The sequence below is a fragment of the Thamnophis elegans genome, chromosome 3 (genome assembly GCF_009769535.1).
Source record: "Thamnophis elegans isolate rThaEle1 chromosome 3, rThaEle1.pri, whole genome shotgun sequence".
Classification (NCBI taxonomy): Eukaryota; Metazoa; Chordata; class Lepidosauria; order Squamata; family Colubridae; genus Thamnophis; species Thamnophis elegans.
Genome location: NC_045543.1, coordinates 54638084 through 54653624, shown reverse-complemented (window position 1 = coordinate 54653624; position 15541 = coordinate 54638084).

Here is a 15541-nt window from a genome sequence, read left to right as displayed (position 1 = left end):
AGTGGTGGCAATGCCACTTTCTGATTCCTGGTCTTCCAACGGATGTTCAGAGGATTGCAATTTTTTTTTCCTTAGATGCACAGCAGGAATGTTTATGATAATAACAATGATGTTTATCTTACGAGGATTATGCCGAAGTGAGTTTAATTGTATTAGTCGAAAACAGATCGATGCTGGGGCTGATGTAATATGTTTAGCATCAATATAAAGGTTGCTAAGTGTTAGGCTTTCAAATGGAATTAAGGAGGCAATAGGACAATGGAACATATGGAAATCATTTGGAGTTTTTGTGTTTCTTGTCTAGCAAGAAGAATTAGCAAATTTGCTAGTTTCTGGTGGATCAGAGCTGCTCTCTGCAAACAGATGGACCTTCTCTTCCTCCTCCTCCAACCGCCATTACCATCTCACCATTATTTTCTTCTCTCTTCTTCATCCTCCTTCTCCCTTGTCTACCTGAACCTGGATGTTTAGAGAGCCTAAAGAAGCCTGACAGCTGGCTGTAGCTTGCAATAATTCAGAACATGTTTTTAAATGGATTATAAAAATGGTGGGATATATACAGTCACATCTCAAGCATGACAGACTGTATATAGCGTTGTGCCAAAAGGCTTTTGTGTTGAATGTATCAATCCACATTAGAAATGGCAAAATAATAGTGATGGCAAAGGTCTGGATTTTATCTATGCTGTATAAGGATATCCTAATCATGAAGAGATGGGTTCTGGTGAAGACTTTGCTGTACCAAGACATGGAAGGTGAAATCTAAACATTTGGCAGTGACGACCTGATGCTGATAAGGCCCTGATTTGTCCACAATCTTCTGAGGAATAAACGAGATGAAAAATGTGAAAGAGTAAGCTTGCTTTGATATCAACTCCAAAATGTTCTTTTAGAATTGAAAGGACAATTTAACTATTCCCTGTCATGAAAACAACACACATGGACCTTTGGCTATTTTTTGTAGCTTCTGAAAGAAAGGGTTTTAAATACTGTAGTGCCTTTGTTTTGAAAAGATCTGTGTTGGTTGACCTATTCTCCAAATCACTTGAGATAAGGACAAAAAAAATAAAAATAAAGGGTGGAAGATAATTAAAGAGAGATCCAACCTAGTTCTACCTGATTCTGTTGTTACTTCCTCAAACCCTCATAGCTTCAACCTTAAACTGTCTACTGTGGACCTCACCCCATTCCTAAGAGGTCTGTAAGGAGGCATGCATAAGCTCACAAGCATGCCTACTGTCCCTGTCCTACTGTCCCCATTTATTTGTACTCATTTCATGTGCTCATGTCCATGTTTATACTTATACCTGTTATCTCATACATGTTTGACAAACTAATTAAATTAAATTAAATTAAAAACTCCTGACAATGAGAAGAATTAACCAGTGGAATGGCTCGCTTTCAGAAGCTGTGGGTGCACCATCACTGGAGGTTTTCAAGTAGAGATTGGACAACCATTTGTCTGAAATGGTATAGGTCTCCTGCTCAAGCAGGGGGTTGCACTAGAAGATCTCCAAGGTCCCTGCCAACCCTGTTATTCTATGTTCTAAGTTCTTCCCAAATCTGTAGTTTTGATTGGATTTATTGACGGGAGGATGCTTTAAATAACTATAAAATTATTTCTTCTAAATCTTTAAATTTTTCTCAGCTGGTAAATTTGAAATTATCCTGATTGTGTCCTACGTGAAAAAAAGTTATGGACATATGGTTTAATATTTATTTGAAGAATCTGAGAAGGTTAAATATGATTTGCATTTCACTCCAACATTGATATAAATCTTCCTTTTTTAATTCCTTCATGCCACAGTACTTGTATAAATTAATAAAACTCAAAGTAAGTTCCCATAGAAGCTACTTACATGCCTCAAGATTTTTACTGTCTAAGTTACAAATTCCTATTGAGGAAGGTGAATATAAATTTATGGGAATTTATTCTGGTTGAAAAAAAGAACAGAATTCAGCCATTATTTTTTTGTCCAACTTGAAAGCTATTAAGTGAGCTGAGTGAAATTGGGGAAGTATTTTTGTATCCAGGTATCAATATCAATAGTCCACTTAATATCAGAAGATGCAGATATGGAAAATATTAGGTCATCTGAGTTACCTTTTTTGTTACCAATGAAAAGCTTCCCTGGTAGTATTAAAATAGCTGGTAAATTTGTTTTGTGATAAATTGGACCTTTCACAAAATGAGTGCTTTGGGGCAATTTTGTTTGAAATGTAACTGTTTTAAAAACCTCTCTGGAATTTAAAACAGAATTTGGTTAACCTATGTGTTCTTCTTAGTCTGGGAGTATTTTCAACTGGTCTTAATTGGGCTGATCTGTCCTGATGCCACCGCTGCTTCTAGTTAGAGGCTTAGAAGAATGACTTGAGGTTTCCATTATAGACATTCTACTTTTAAAAGCAATTGACTACAAAGTTTGACCTACAAATATGAGAGGGTCAAACTATTTTCCAAAGTACCAGAAGGCAAAACAAGAAACAATGGCTGGAAACTAAACCTAGAACTAAGGAGAAATTTCCTAACAGTGAGATCAACCAACCAATGGAATAGCTTACCTTCACAAATTGTGGGTGCTCCATCACTGGAGGCTTTCAAAAAGAAACTGGACAATCATTTGTCTGAAACGATATAGGGTGTCATATTAGCAATAGCAATAGTTAGACTTATATACCGCTTCATAGGGCTTTCAGCCCTCTCTAAGCGGTTTACAGAGTCAGCATATCGCCCCCAACAACAATCTGGGTCCTCATTTTACCCACCTCGGAAGGATGGAAGGCTGAGTCAACCTTGAGCCTAGTGGGATTTGAACAGCCGAACTGCTGAACTGCAGTCAGCTGAAGTAGCCTGCAGTGCTGCATTTAACCACTGCGCCACCTCGGCTCCTCATGCTCAAGTAGAGGGTTGGACTAGAAGACCTCCAAGATCCCTTCCAACTCTATTATTCTATGTTGTATGACGTTAGACAAACTTTACAAGGCCAGATTCGAAGTATTTTTATGTAGCAGTAGGAGGTCACCATAAAAAAATGCAAAATTCTTTTAGGCTTACAAAAATTTACTTTGGCCTTTAAAATGTGGATTAGACAACAAAAAAATATCTATCATGTGTATACAACACCTGATAGAGTGTTTAATAAAGGGCGGGTGCAATTGCCTGCTATTAGAGGTGTAATTCAGAAGTTGGAACATTTTACTCACATGAATTTGGACTCATCTTACTATTGTCATATTTTGGGCTGAAATCCACAAGATTCTTAACATGATTTATGTCAATTAATGCTGATTAAGGATACATAGGCTCTTGGTTATATCCCCAGCATTTGGAATCTATCAAGACATCAAAGTTTTGCATATTATTATTTTTTTAATTTAGGGAGGACAGCCAAAAAGATTATATACAACATTGGAAAGACAACTCTACACCTGATTTGCAGAAATGAATTGCTGACACGTGTGATCTGTCAGGATTTGAATTAAGGCATTTGGTTGATTTCAGCAAAAAGGCAACTAAAATATTTTCCTCATTCAGGTTAATATTTTACTTTAAAAAAAAAAGGAAATAGATTTCCAGGCCCACACTGTAGCATTTTAGAAAAAAACACCACATTTTCCAACTGTTGTATATGAATAGATATATGAAGGAAAGTTACAAAAAGAAGAGAGACATTGTTTCTTTCTTGGACTGAGGAAAATTATGTTCAGTTTAGGTTCCGTGCAATGTTGTGTGATTATTTTTTGATGGCACACAATCCAATATACTTCTGTCAAGCTGCTCCAACTGTTCATTTTTCCTTATGGCTTTTCTGCTACGACGTCTAAAAAGCACTCCAGCAAACAATTCCCAGCTGCCAAATCTGATCCCTTCTGGCTGTGCTTTCCCATGTAACCGGGATAGGATCACAAGAATACATTGTGAAAGAAGGCAAGAAAGCCAGAGAAAGAACAGCATGATTTCTATCATTGTTGGAAATCACAATAATGAACATTCTCTCACACACACACACCAAATTGTATAGATGGACAACGGCCATTGACCTGGCTAGCAATAACAATAGCACTCATTACATTGTAACAGCTAAGGCAAAGTGCCCATCGACCTGAGTAATGTTGAGTTGGCCACGCCCACACGGTCACATGACCACTAAGCCCACCTACCCACCTGGTCATTAGGACAGAGAACCGGTTGTTAAATTATTTGAATCCCACCACTGAGCTGCTGGCAGAATTAGCTTGCAATTCTTGCATTCTAACTACTGTGCACCCCTGCTCTACAAGTTCACACGTTACTCACAGCTGTAGTGCATCGTCACCATCTATAAAAAAGATGTTGAGACTCTGAAAAGGATGCAGAAAAGAGCAACAAAGATGATTAGGCAGCTAAAACACATGAAAAATGCTAACAGGAATTGGGTTTGTCTAGTCTACTGTAAAAAAAGGATTAAAGGTACATAGAGCATTATCCCAATATTTGAGGAGCTGCTTCAAATAGGGGTCAACCTATTTTCCAAAGCACCAGAAGGCAAGGCAAGAAACAATGGATGGAAAATAATCAAAGAGAGAAGCAACCTAGAACTAAGGAGAAATTTCCTAATGATGAGAACAATTAACCAGTAGAATGGCTGGCCTTCAGAAGTTGTGAGTGCTCCATTATTGGAGGCATTTAAGATGAGACTGCACAAGCATTTGTCTGAAATGCTGCTCTCCTGCTCAAGTTGAGGTGGGACTAGAAGACCTCCAAGATCTCTTCCAACTTTGTTATTCTATGTTCTGTGTTCTACTGTGATGAGGTTTGACTATTGGCATGTTATGTGTGTCTAGTTAGTATGGTGAAGCCAATAAGTCACAGTTTTTGTTTGTTGGTTGTTTTAAAAACAACTACATTTTCATACACTGTACAAAACACACCTTTGTGACTTGAACTGCCAGTTCATTGAGGCCTTGCTATTTGAAACATTGTGATTCCAATAATTATGAACTCAGCTGTTTACATGGATAGCAACCATCTGTGTGTGATCATGGCTGTTTCCAGTATACTGCCGTGATAATAACAATGGCTAGGGCATTCTGCAAACCTTTCAAGATGTTTCTTCTGGCAGGAGGATTTGGTAGATTTTAAATATAAAACAATATACAGTCTCTAATTCAGGATTAAATTGGGGCATCATTTGTAATCCCTCACCTTGCAGATATTTCAGTACCTAGCTAGGTAACATTATCAGTGTTTCTGACTGTGCAGTTTGCTCTCTGGTTATAAAGGGAGTCCAAACTGAGCCCAAAATTTCCATTGCTAAGTGAGACAATTGTTAAGTGGGTTTTGCTCCATTTTACAACCTTTGTTGCCACAGTTATTTAGTAAATCACTGCAGTTGTTAATTTAGTAACAGAGTTGTTAAATGAATCTGACTTCCCCATTGATTTTGTTTATCAGAAGGTTGGAAAAAGTGATAACAAGCCCCCTGGACACTGCAACCATTATAAATGTGTACCAGTTGCCAAGCAGTCAAATTATTATCATGGAGATACAACAATACTTGTAAGTGTGAGAAATGGTCATAGGTCACTTTTTCCCCCAATGCCATTGTAACTTTGAACAGTCACAAAATGAATGATTCTAAGTCATTCTATCTATATATGGTAGCTTGCCCTGCCAGTGATGATGAAGGTTTGTCCTTGATAGTTCCTTGAATAGGGTATTGTTTTCTGTTTGATTGTTTGTCTGGAATAAATCTGCTTATCTGGGTGTTGACTGCTTGAGGGGGATGTGTTCTGGTCTTTTTGTTTCCTTCTTAGCTTTTTGTTTAACTGAAGGTGTTACCTAATTGGGTAATGAAATATTTGCAAACAACCCAGCTTACAGAGCACCAAGGATTTCCATGGGATTTGAAATCTAACATATCTACAGCATTGCAGGTTAGGACTCGAACTGTTGAGCTACCAACGAGCCCCAAAGGCTGTGAATCTCACCAAAGACTAACATAATAATAATAATAATAATAATAATAATAATAATAACAACAACAACAACAACAACAACAACAACTCCGCCATTGCCGGTCCCAAGCCCGGATGAAAAAGGAGGAGGGTTGGGGTCAGGTTGGCAACTGGCCCCATAAAAAAAACCCCACCAACCCATACAATATGGTGAAAGAAACGAATAAAAATTTTATACTGCATCGGTCGTCGCGCAGGTTAACAAGGGCCGCGGCGGATGTTGGGGTCCCTGGACATCCGTCGACAAGTGGGCTACAAGTGGACCAGCCAACAAAACAACAAAAATATACTGCAGATGAAAACCGTGCCATAATGGCCTGTTACTACAACTCAGAGCCAGAAAAAAGAGGTTATTTAAAGTGAATGTATGAATTATGGAAAGAACAATATCCAGATTCAAATGTTAGTGAACAACGACTAGCAGATCAAAGGTGATTAATTATATGGAATAAAGTGTTTAGTGAAGTTGAACTTATGGAAATTCAGGCAAATTGCAAAACCAAAAAACAATATCACAAGCAGAAATAACTGATATTCAAGACACAACTAAAGACATTATAGTAGAACTCCCAGAAGAAGCTCTTGGGGAGGAAATAACACCACCACCACTAGAACCAGTTATCACTGAACCAACTGATGAACTAACTCAAAAACAAAAAGAATTGAAGGATAAGATCGTGGAGCATTTTCTGCTTAATGAGGAAAGGCAACGTTTACCATCACTAAAAACTGTGCCTAAGAAAATTTTGTCCCCTATCATGAAAATGGTTAATGCAGTGTTTTCAACAATTGAATCAGGATCCATCTTGGAAACGAACCAGTTAATGTACAGTGCAGCTGTAATAGTCACTAATGAACTAGGCATTAAAATCAAAGACATCACCTGGAAAGGACCAATTACATGGTTTCTGGCTCAAATATCTGACCAGTTTACATGCAATATTGGCCAGGCAACTGAATGAAATTTTACAAAAGGGCCAAATTGATGAATGGTTGACAACTGGAAAAACATACTTGATTCAGAAAGATGCAACTAAAGGAACAACACCTGAAAACTACAGACCAATAACATGCTTGCCAACAACCTTCAAATTACTCACAGGCATTATTGCATGATGGATTATTTGGAAACAAACAACATCTTGCCAGCAGATCAAAAAGGCAACAAAAGAAGGAGCAGGGGCACAAAAGATCAGCTCCTAATTGATAAAATGATATTAGAAAATTGTAAGAACAGAAAAACAAACTTGAACATGGTCTGGAATTGATTACAAAAAGGCATTTGACTCACTGCTACATAGATGGATCATAAAATGCTTAGAAACAACTGGCATTAGCAAAAATATTACATCCTTTACTGAAAAGGTGAAGAAACAATGGAGAACTGAGTTGGCAGTAGGGAATGAGATCTACGGAATGGTTAATATCAAGCGAGGAATTTTCCAGGGTGATTCACTTTCACCTCTTCTCTTCATCATCACAATGATCCCACTATCAGTAATCCTAAAAAAAATGAAATTAGGCTACCAAACAGCCAAAGAAGCTGAAAAAATTTCGCATTTACTATATATGGATGATTTGAAACTCTATGGAAAGTCAGAAATAGAAATCCAATCATTGACAAACACAGTCCGAGTATTCAGCACCGATATTTCAATGCAGTTTGGCATGGAAAAATGTGCCACTGTATCCATAAAAGGGGGCAAAGTCACTGCATGTGAGGGAATTGAAATGCCCAATGGCCAATTAATTAAATGCAACGAAAATGAAGCCTACAAATACTTAGGCATTCTGCAGTTGGATAACATCAAGCATGGACAAGTAAAAACTATTGTCAGGCAAGAGTACACCAACAGAGTTAGGAAAATTTTGAAATCTAAATTGAATGGTGGAAATACAATCAAGGCCATAAATACCTGAGCAATACCAGTTATAAGATACACAGCTGGTATAGTTAACTGGACACAAGCTGATTTGGACCTTTTGGACCGAAAAACCAGGAAACTAATGACAATGCACTACAGTTTACATCCATGTGCTGATACTGATATACTATACCTGCCACGAAAATCAGGTGGCAGAGGATTATTACAAGTGAAGCAAACAGTTGAAGAAGAAAAACATGCACTGGCTGATTATTTAAAAGAAAGTCAAGAACATCTATTAATCGAAGTAAAGAACAAAAAACTACTGAAGGTCCAACAGACAAAACAAGAATACAGAAAAGGTGTGATAAAATCAAGAATGGAAAGTTGGCAGAACAAAGCATTGCATGGCCAATTTCTGGAAAAAATAAAAGATAAAGTGGACAGCGAACAAACTTGGTTATGGTTAACAGCAGGTACATTAAAGAAAGAAACAGAGTCACTAATCCTGGCTGCGCAAGAACAAGCTATCCGCACAAATGCCATTAAGGCCAAAATCGAAAAATCCTCTGATGATGCCAAATGCAGACTTTGCAAAGAAGCTGATGAAACTGTTGATCACATACTCAGCTGCTGTAAAAAAATCTTGCAGACTGATTATAAATTGTGGCACAATTCAGTAGCACAAATGATCCATTGGAATTTGTGCAAAAATTATAATATTAAAACAGCAACAAACTGGTGGGAACATCAGCCTGAAAAAGTCACCGAAAATCAGATGGTCAAGATCTTGTGGGATTTCCGTATACAAACGGACAAAATACTGGCGCATAATACTCCAGACATCACACTGGTTGAGAAAAATAAGATCACAATCATAGACATCGCAATACCAGGTGATAGCAGGGTCGCCGAGAAGGAACATGAAAAAATCGCAAAATATCAGGACTTAAAAATCGAAATTCAATGACTATGGCACAAACCAGCAGTGGTAATTGGCACACTGGGTGCTATTCCAAAAGCACTGGAATTACATTTAAAACAGTTAAAAATTGACAAAATCACCATCAATCAAATACAAAAAGCCGCACTGCTTGGATCTGCACGCATATTACAAAAATACGTTACGACGTCCTAGGCCCTTGGGTGGGGCACGACTAGTAACCAATGCCAAATCCGGCGAAACAACTGGCCGCTGTGATACAATTGTATAATAATAATACGTTTACTGAAAAGGCAATGAAACAATGGAGAACTGAGTTGGCAGTAGGGAAAGAGAACTACGGAATGGTTAGTATCAAGCGAGGAATTTTCCAGGGTGATTCACTTTCACCTCTTCTCTTCATCATCGCCATGATCCCACTATCAGTAATCTTAAAAAAAAATGAAATTAGGCTACCAAACAGCCAAAGAAGCTGAAAAAAAATCGCATTTATTATATATGGATGATTTGAAACTCTATGGAAAGTCAGAAATAGAAATCCAATCACTGATAAACACAGTCCGAGTATTCAGCACCGATATTTCAATGCAGTTTGGCATGAAAAATGCACCACTATATCCATAAAAAGGGGCAAAATCACTGCATGTGAGGAAATTGAAATGCCCAATGGCCAACTAATTAAATGCAACGAAAATGAAGCCTACAAATATTTAGGCATTCTGCAGTTGGATAACATCAAGCATGGAGAAGTAAAAACTATTGTCAGGGGACAGTACACCAACAGAGTTAGGAAAATTTTGAAATCTAAATTGAACAGTGGAAATACAATCAAGGCCATAAATACCTGGGCAATACCAGTTATAAGATACACAGTTGGTATAGTTAACTGGACACAGGGCTCAGGTCCCTCTGCTAGGCAACCAGGGCATGGAGCTGACAAGCTATTGGAAGAAAAAGCAAAAAAGTGAAAAATCTGGACTAGGGAAGAAAACATCTCTATTATGGAAGCTTACTATCAGTCTGAGCCAGAAAAATGTGGATTTCAAAAATGAATGTATCAGATTTGGAAGGGGAACCACACGGACTGTGATATCAGTGAACAAAGGCTAATGGAGCAACGACGTGTAATTCTAAGCTACAAATTTTTCACTACAGCAGAATTAATAGGAATCGAAGAGAAAGCAACTAATGGTCTGAGTATATCAACAAAGAAGAGTAATATCAAGAATGATTGGCAGACTCAAAAGCAAACTGAGGAAGAAAGGGAGGAAGAGGATGCTGAAACGGATGAAGATAAGCATCAAATGGAAGATGCTGAAAGAACACGTTTGCCAAAGCTGAACCAAGTGAACCGGAAAGAATTAGTTTAGTTTAGTTTAGTTTAGTTTAAGTTTATTTGAGAAAGGTACTAAAAAAGGTCAATGAGTCTGTGCAAACTATTCAAACCAGTACATTAGCTGAAACAAACCAGCTGATGTATGCAGCAGCCTTCATAACCACCAAAGAATTGGGTTTGAAAATACAAAAGAACCAAAGAGGCAAGAAGAGGAAGCTTAAATGGAAAATTTAGTTGGAATTGAAGATCAAAAAATTTCATGGAGACTTGAGCAACTTGAAGAACCTAAGGGAAGGTCAGCTAAAGAACAAGCAGGTCAAAAGCAGCCTGGAAGCAAGATACGATTTGGAGAATAAAGAGATTGCAATAGTAATTGAAGAGCTGAAGCAGAGGGTTGTTGCTGTTGCTGAAAAGATTAAAAGATATGAAAAACGAGTAACTCCATTCAAGGAAAACTCACAGTTCAGAGCAAATCAGCACCAGTTTTATAAGAGCTTAGAAAGTGGAGATGGAGTAACAACAAACAAAAAGCCTGATAAAGCTCTGAAATTCTGGAAGAATTTGTGGGAAAACAACAAGAAGCACAACAGAAATGCAAAATGGATTAAAGATTCAGGATTTTATTAAAGTGCATAAAATGGAAGATGTGAAAATAACAAAAGAAATGATGCAAAGAAAGTCAAGAAAAGTGAAGAACTGGAGTGCACCTGGACCAGATGAGGTACATGGCTTTTGGTTAAAGGCATTTACAAGTGTGCACAAAAGATTGGCAGCCCAAATGAACCAGATCTTAAAAACACCTGAAAATCATGAATGGATGACAACTGGAAGGACATTTTTAATCCAAAAAGATAAAGAAAAAGGAAAGGATCCTGGAAACTATAGGCCAATCACCTGTTTGCCAACAACATACAAGCTCCTTACTGGTATCATTGCAAACCAAATTTATGGATACTTGGAAAGACACAACTTGCTTCCTGTAGAACAGAAAGGATGCTGAAAAAATTAAAGAGGAACAAAGGACCAACTGCTTATTGACAAACTAATCCTAAAGAATTCAAAGAAAAGACGAACCAACCTGTTCATGGCTTGGATAGACTATAAGAAAGCATTTGATTCAGTTCCCCATAGCTGGATCAAGAAATGCCTGAAAATCTTTGGCATCAGCAGCAACATACAAAAATTCATGGAAACTTCAATGAACCTCTGGAAAATGAAGCTTATAGCTAATGAAGAAGTACTGGGTGAAGTTGAAATTAAACGAGGCATTTTCCAGGGCGATTCCCTTTCACCCCTACTTTTTATACTCTCAATACTACCGCTGACAATCATTTGGAAGAAGATGAAATATGGATATGAACTTGCAAAGAAAGGACTGAAAATTTCACACTTGGTGTACGTGGATGATTTGAAGCTGTTTGGTAAAACAAAAGCTGAACTGAATTTATTAATTGAAAGCACAAAAGAATTTAGCCAAGACATTGGTATGCAGTTTGGAATTGATAAATGTGCAACAATGGCAACCAAAGCAGGCAAAGTCATAGAAGATGATGGAATAGAACTTGAGAATGAAGAAATGATAAAGGCTGTAAAACCAGAAGAAGGCTACAAGTACTTGGGGATTTTAGAGGCCTCTGACTTAATGCATAATAAAGTCAAGGAATTAACTTCAGCCAAGTACATTCGACGAATTTGCAAGATATTAAAGTCCCAATTGAGCGGAGGAAACATCGTAAAAGCCATAAATACCTGGACTATACCTGTGATTCGATACTCTGCAGGAATAATTGACTGGACCCAGATGGAGTTGGACAATTTAGACAGAAAAACAAGGAAGCTTATATCAATGAATCATGCTTTGCACCCTAAAAGCAGGGGTGGGTTCCTGCCAGTTCTAACCTCTTCTATAGAAGAGGTTCCACAAATCTACAGTGCCATTTAGAACAATTTCCAGCTCCCTCCCCCCGCCCGTCCACACATCATCAAGATGAAGAGCGAGAGGAGGAATTCTGGGAGTTGAAATCCACAACTCTTAAAAGCTGTCAAGTTTGAACATCCCTGGGTTTTTTTATAAAGGGTTAGGGGTGCAAGGGTCTTGTAACTTGACAGCTTTAAGACTTGTGTGCTTCAAATGCCAGAGTTTCTGAGCCAACATTTTGGTTGCTAAGCAAGAGCGTTGTTAAGTGAGTTTCACCACATTTTACAAGTTGGCCATGCCTACCCAGTCACATGGCCAACAAGCCACTCCCACCCAGTCACATGGCCAGCAAGCTACTCCCACAAAGCAGGCCACACCTACAAAAGAGGTTCTAAAAAAATTTGAAACCCACCACTGCTTAAAAGTGATGTTGACCGATTATATCTACCAAGAGCAGAGGGTGGTCAAGGACTCCTACAAGTAAAACACACTGTGGAAGAAGAAAAACACAGCTTGAATGATTACATCCAGAAAAGTGAAGAACCAATGATTAAGGAAGTAAATAAAGGAGGCCTTTTAAAGACAACTAAGTCAAAAGCTGAATATAAGAAAGAAGTAATTGAGAAGCGAGCTGAAAATTGGAAAAACAAAGCTATGCATAGCCAATACTTGAAAAGTATTGAAGGCAAAGCTGACCAAAAGCTAACTTAGAACTGGTTAAGATCAGGAGCACTGAAAAAAAGAAACAGAAGGCTTTATTTTGGCAGCTCAAGAACAAGCTTTAGCCACAAACTGCATGAAGGCAAAAATTCAACATGTTACCACCAACTGCAAATGTTGCCTCTGTAATGAGAAAGACGAGACAGTTGACCATTTGATCAATGGGTGCAGCAAAATTTCACAAACTGACTATCTACAACGTCATGACCACGTTGCTAATATCATTCACTGAAATTGTGCCAAAAGTTTGGATTTGAGTACAGCAAAAACCACTGGGAACATCAGGTTCAGAAGGTTTTAGAGAATGAGAAAGTCAAGATCTTGTGTGACTTCAGAATTCAGACTGATAGGCACTTGGCCCACAACACACCTGGCATAACAATAGTTGAAAAGAAAAAAGTATGGTTCATTGACATCGCAATACCTGGAGATGCACAAATTGAAGATAAACAGCAAGAAAAAAATCACAAAATACTGGGACTTGCAAATTGAAGTTGAGTGACTGTGGAAAAAGAAATTGTGTGTTGTCCCGATTGTAATTGGAGCCCTTGGAGCAATTCCTAAAGGGCTACCTCGCTAGTTGGAAATTTTAAATTTATCAGACTTGAACATTCTGATTCTACAAAAAACAGCCTACTTGGAACAGCTTATATCCTCTGACGTTACCTTAACGGTTCCTACGTCCTTGGTTAAGACTTGAGCTGTTGAACTACCAACCAGCCCCAAAGGTTGTGAATCTCACCAAAGATTAACTAATAATGATAATAATATGCCAGAGTCGAAGAAAAAGAACTGGAAAATATCATGAAATACCGCAACCTGGCCATCGAAACTACACGGCTATGGATGAAACATGTAACAGTGATACTCATTGTTATCAGAGCACTTGGTACCATGTCAGAGAATTTTATAAGATACATCATCAAATTGCAACTTTCTGAATAACACCAGCAGAATACTGCAAAAAACTCTGAACATCGTATATTTTAAGAAGGTACTTGGTTGATACCCAGGACACTGGCAGCAACCTGTATCAACCATTATCACCAGTCAATGGTATTTGCAATGCATTTTTGAATGTTCAGTTTACCAAGTTTCATGTTTAATGAATAAGGTATATATAATAAGAGCATATGGACTAGAGGCATGTATGGATTAATGAAATGTGGGAAACCAGACAGTGTTGATTAGCATTATTTCTGAACTTAGTTGATGTAGTTTATTCAGCAAGCCATAGTCTAAACATGCAAAGTGATCATAGCATTGAATGTCAGGAAATGTGACAGAAGACTGTATTCAGTTGAAATACATTTCTAAAATCCAGACTTCTGAGAATTGGTGTCAATTTGATGAGCTTCCATAGTCCAGATTACAGGAGAGATATGATCTGAGACCATGCCTCTAATCCATCTATTCTTCTTCAAGATTTGAACTAACAAATCAAAATAGGTAGATCTAATTTAGTTAGCCTCTTTACTTCAACAACAAGGTCTTCTGCATATGTCTGTGCATAAGTATTCATGCTCAGAAGATCATGACAACCTCTAGATTGAAGCCTTCAGATAAAAGCAGGATGATTTTGATTTGGAAATCTGCTTCAAAGGGTGGTTTGATCAAAGCTCTGTTGAACCTCAAAGATTTGCACAACTCTAGTCCAATATAAGTATAAGTATAATCTTTATTGTCATTGTACTTAAATACAACGAAATTGGTTTTAACCTCACTGGTGCAAAATTATAACAGAAACGAAAAAAGAAAGGAAAAGAAAAAAAACTAGCATGTGCATGGAGTGATTGTGGTTGTATTTAAAAGTCTCACAACCCAACTATAGAAACTATCTTTAAACCTGTTTGTTCGGCTGGCTATACTTTGATGCCTTCTGCGTGATGTAGAAGTGCAAAGAGACACTGACCAGGGTGTGAATCATCTCTGAGTATCTTCCTTACTCTGCTAAAGCAGCGAGATCTGGCGATGTCATCCAGTGGTGTCAGAGGGCAACCAATGGTTTCTTGTGCCGAATTGATCACTCTCTGTAGTGCCTTCCTGTCCGCAGCTGTTAAACCAGCATACCATACTGTAATACAATATGTGAGGACACTTTCTATGGTGGACCAATAGAAAGAGGTCATCAGCCGTTGTTCCACCTGATTTTTTTCGCAGGACTCTAAGGAAATGAAGTCTCTGTTGGGCCTTTCCAATCCAGGTGAGATCTTCACTAATAAGCACTCCCAAGAATTTAAAAGAGGAAACCCTTTCCACACAGCCCCCCTCGATATATAGTGGGGCAAGTTCCTCTCTGTGCTTCCAGAAATCTAGCACTATCTCCGTTGTCTTACTAGTATTGAGATGTAAGTTGTTTCTTGCGCACCATGCAGATACCTTCTGGACTTCTTCCCTGTATGCTGATTCATCCTCTCCAGTTATGAGACCCAGCACTGTTGTGTCGTCTGCAAACTTTTTTATGATGTTGGATGGATCAGAGGATATGCAGTCATATGTATACAGAGAGTACAGGTATTGGCTGAGCACACAGCCCTGAGGGGAGCCTGTGCTGAACTTCAGCATGGAAGATATAAATGACCCAACCCTTACTGTTTGTGGATGATCCGTCAGGAAGTCTTTGATCCATTCACAAGTGAGGGGAAGGAAATTCAGGTCAGTCAACTTTTCAATGAGAATTCCTGGTAAGATGGTGTTAAAGGCCGAGCTATAGTCTATAAAAAGCGTTCTGACATAATCCCCAGATTTCTCAATGTGGCTCA